Source organism: Gobio gobio (genome assembly GCF_949357685.1).
Source record: "Gobio gobio genome assembly, chromosome: 3".
Lineage (NCBI taxonomy): Eukaryota > Metazoa > Chordata > Actinopteri > Cypriniformes > Gobionidae > Gobio > Gobio gobio.
Window position 1 is genome coordinate 56,361,368 of NC_137099.1, and position 5,000 is coordinate 56,366,367.

At 36.3% G+C, this 5,000-nt stretch overlaps 1 protein-coding gene across 1 annotated transcript in view; it reads right to left on the minus strand.

Annotated features, from left to right (window-relative positions):
• taf5l (TAF5-like RNA polymerase II, p300/CBP-associated factor (PCAF)-associated factor) overlaps positions 1 to 2,634 on the minus strand; it is a 9,896-nt gene extending 7,262 nt beyond the window's left edge. The window contains exon 1 of the mRNA XM_079812074.1: positions 2,520 to 2,634. The gene's annotated coding sequence lies outside the window, so the exon portion shown is untranslated. The remainder of the gene's footprint in view (positions 1 to 2,519) is intronic.
• Between the last annotated feature and the right edge of the window lie 2,366 nt (positions 2,635 to 5,000).

Genomic DNA, 5,000 nt, shown 5'->3' on the forward strand with positions numbered 1-5,000 from the left:
ATCAATTTTGATTAATCATAAACATGCATGCTAAAATATATGATTTAATTTGGGAGAATCATATGCGAATCATATGAACACTTGAATATTTGACTCAATGTTAGAGAATCATATGTTTGATTTGATTTTTAAGGAATCATAAACATGCTCGAACATTTGATATGAGTGGAATCATAAATATGTTTAAATATTTGGATCAATTTTGATTAATCATAAACATGCATGCTAAAATATATGATTCAATTTGGGAGAATCATATGCGAATCATATGAACACTTGAATATTTGACTCAATGTTAGAGAATCATATGTTTGATTTGATTTTTAAGGAATCATAAACATGCTCGAACATTTGATATGAATGGAATCATAAACATGTTTAAATATTTGGATCAATTTTGATTAATCATAAACATGCATGCTAAAATATATGATTCAATTTGGGAGAATCATATGCACACTTGAATATTTGATTTTTAAGGAATCATAAACATGCTCGAACATTTGATATGAGTGGAATCATAAATATGTTTAAATATTTGGATCAATTTGGATTAATCATAAACATGCATGCTAAAATATATGATTCAATTTGGGAGAATCATATGCGAATCATATGCACACTTGAATATTTGATTTTTAAGGAATCATAAACATGCTCGAACATTTGATATGAGTGGAATCATAAATATGTTTAAATATTTGGATAAATTTTGATTAATCATAAACATGCCTGCTAAAATATATGATTCAATTTGGGAGAATCATATGCGAATCATATGCACACTTGAATATTTGATTTTTAAGGAATCATAAACATGCTCGAACATTTGATATGAGTGGAATCATAAATATGTTTAAATATTTGGATAAATTTTGATTAATCATAAACATGCATGCTAAAATATATGATTCAATTTGGGAGAATCATATGCGAATCATATGCACACTTGAATATTTGATTTTTAAGGAATCATAAACATGCTCGAACATTTGATATGAGTGGAATCATAAATATGTTTAAATATTTGGATCAATTTTGATTAATCATAAACATGCATGCTAAAATATATGATTCAATTTGGGAGAATCATATGCGAATCATATGAACACTTGAATATTTGACTCAATGTTAGAGAATCATATGTTTGATTTGATTTTTAAGGAATCATAAACATGCTTGAACATTTGATATGAGTGGAATCATAAATATGTTTAAATATTTGGATCAATTTTGATTAATCATAAACATGCATGCTAAAATATATGATTCAATTTGGGAGAATCATATGCGAATCATATGCACACTTGAATATTTGACTCAATGTTAGAGAATCATATGTTTGATTTGATTTTTAAGGAATCATAAACATGCTCGAACATTTGATATGCCTATAGAATCATAAACATGCTTGAATACTTGATCCAATTTTAATGAATCATAAACATGCATGCTCAAATATATGATTAGATTTTAGAGAATCATATGCACACTTGAATATTTGACTCATTGTTTGAGAATCATAAGCATACTCAAATATTTGATATGACTATGGAATCATAAACCTGTTTAAATATTTGGATCAATTTTGATTAATCATAAACATATATGCTCAAATATATGATATGATTTTAGAGAATCATATGCGAATCATATGCACACGAGTATTTGATTCAATTTTGCTCTAACATTTGATATGACTAAGGAATCATAAGCATGCTTGAATACGTGATTTGATTTTAATGCTGAAATATATTAATCGATTTTAGAAAATCATATGCACACTTGAGTATTTGACGCAATGTTAGAGAATCACAAGCATATTCGAATATTTTATTCATAAGCGTGCTTGAATACATAGCCTGCATCTCATCTCCATCCTAAATAGTGTGAGATCATTAATATTCAATACTATTTAGTGTGGATAAAGTAGGCACATTTGGATCAATTTGAATGGCTCATCAATATTCACGCTCAAATATATGATTAGATTTGAGAGAATCATAAGCATGCTCGAATATTTAACTGGATTTTAGGGCATCATAAGAATGCGTATATGCATCATAATTCGATTTGAACGTTCGATTAATTCTTGACAGTCACGAGCGCGTTCGAACATTCGGTTACGTCGCGCGGCGCGTTCACACGTTGGCTTGAATAGCACAGGAATATTCGAACATTCTCTCCGTCCTCTGGCTCTCAGAGGCGCTCTCGGACTGGCGTTATAACGCACAGAGGCAGCTCATAGAGGTGTTGTGACACAGCAGGTTTCTTTCTGTGCAATGCAGCCAAGCCAACGGGAGGCGAGCAGACAAGCCAAAACACACATCAATGCATTAGTCGTCCTTGGATAACATTTATACATTTAATAAATCATGCATGTACAAATATACGCGCGGCCTCGATCACTGAGCTCATCATCATCATCATCACACTTCTGCACACTCTGGTCTCAAATACAGCTAAACCATTCCGGTTTATATCGGCTTCACGGGTTAGTAAAGATGTTTAGCACCTACTGCATATTCCGTAACCGACAGTCCTGGAGAAAAGTGCTGGTTTAAGCCATAGATGAGGTGTTCAGGAGTAGACCGCGGCTCCCCACCGCTGCTCCATTGGTCGCGCGCGCTCTTCTTCTGCGCCTCCGCCGAGGGCGCGCGGAGACCTCATGCGCTGCACTGCGCCCTCTAGCGCATCGCCAGGATACAACTACTGTCAAGAACTGAAAGATTTTTTGTTTTAAAGGGATAGTTCACCCAAAAATGAAACTTCTGTCATTAATTCCTCACCCTCGGGTCGTTCCAAACCAAGGCTTTCGAAACACACAAATTAAGGTCTTTCTGATGAAATCTGAGAGATTTCTGTCCCTCCATTGACAGTCTCAGTGCAACTCCCACTTTCAAGCCCTAGAAAGGCAGTAAAGACATCCTTACAGTAATCCCTACACACACACACACACACACACACACACACACACACACACACACACACACACACACACACACACACACACACACACACACACACACACACACACACACACACACTGCCCCTGCCCCTAAACCTAGCCCTCACACACACACACACACACACACACACACACACACACACACACACACACACACACACACACACACACACACACACACACACACACTGCCCCTGCCCCTAAACCTACCCATCACACACACACACACACACACACACACACACACACTGCCCCTGCCCCTAAACCTAGCCCTCACACACACACACACACACACACACACACACACACACAAACATATAAAGTGTGTGTTTAAATGTATGTATATAGAACATATATACACTCTAAAAAATGCTGGGTTAAAAATAACCCAAGTTGGGTTGAATATGGACTAACCAAGCAATTGGATTGTTTTAATCCAGTTTTTAACCCAATTGCTGGGTTAGTCCATTTTCAACCCAACTTGGGTTATTTTTAACCCAGCATTTTTTAGAGTGTATATATATACACACACACACACACACACACACACACACACACACACACACACACACACACACACACACACAGTAAATAGAGTATATATAAACACACACACACACACACACACACACACACACACACACAGTATATAGAGTATACACACACACACACACACACACACACACACAGTATATAGAGCAGTGGTCACCAACCTTTTCAAGCCAAAGATCCCTGACCTCAGCCTTGATGAAAGGCAAGATCTACTTATAGATTTTTCATGGCCGATTCAGAGGTTTTTTTATTTATTTTGAGAACATCTGTCGTTTTTTTTCTTTTTCTTTGCTTAAGCAAATTATTTTGTTGTTTATTTGCTCTATAACAGCCCAAACTAGCCTTAAAAAAATTTGCCATTTGAAATGTGAGGCAACCACTGCATTTTAATCACTACCCAAACAAAGGTACACACATGTAGCATGAGCAGTGTTTTTTTATTTAAATTAGATTGCATAATTTCAAGACTTTATTCATCTTTAGCTTTGTGAAATTGATACACAAGACACACCTGCACAAAACAAAAACATGATGGACTGAATAAAAATGCTAATTCACTTTTTGACAGTAGATGGTGCTTATGGAAAAGAAGCGTTTCTTTGGGTACCGCTGTAAAATGCCATAGAAACTATTCTGGAGACAGTTTCGTTCAGAGATACATTCATTTAACCTCCCTCCCCTCCCCAATTCAATATTTATATTTTTCTTCCTATATTTCAAGCATCCCGAACAGTTATCTTGCTGGGACTATTTATACCTGGTCCACTTCATGTTTTTACAGATCAGATATCTGATTTATCAGAACGATTCCATTTACACTTGGTCACATAAATGTGGGGTCTTCAATTCCCACGTTATATGCATTTTTAATGGAGTTCACGTCACTGAAATCAACAAATATGAGCTGCATTGTATTGATCAACAGCTAATTTCAAATCAAGGACTGCAATAGGAGAGAGAGAGTGGCATAAGCACTGATCATTTAGTTACTTTACTTTTAATGATAATGATTGTGTATTGAGCGTCTGCAACTTATACTTTCCTTTGCGGCAGTTTGCTGAAGAGATATTCAGCTGCAGTAGCGCTGTGATAACTATAGCATCGGTCGATTTGTGCTGTGTGAATTGAGGTTGCAGAGAATAAATTTTGGGAGCATAAGGAGCGATTTCGTGCCTTGATAATGTGTTTGTACGGCTTTACACAGAGGCCGGATAGCTGGCCTGAATGGTTGTAACGTTAGTCAAGTGAAAGCAAAACTCACGTATCTGATATTTCACAGGGGTTTATTATCAGCCTCGTCGATCCCACGCGCACATGGGGCAGTTTGCAAAACACTTCACTAACAACTGTGTTACTGAACAGAAAATAAACAGTGAGAGCAACAGAAATATTACACGCATACATTCGACGTTCACAGCACGCGCTCTGTCCACGGCACGGACTGCCTTCTGCATTAAAGGAGCGGTACATAATTCTACTT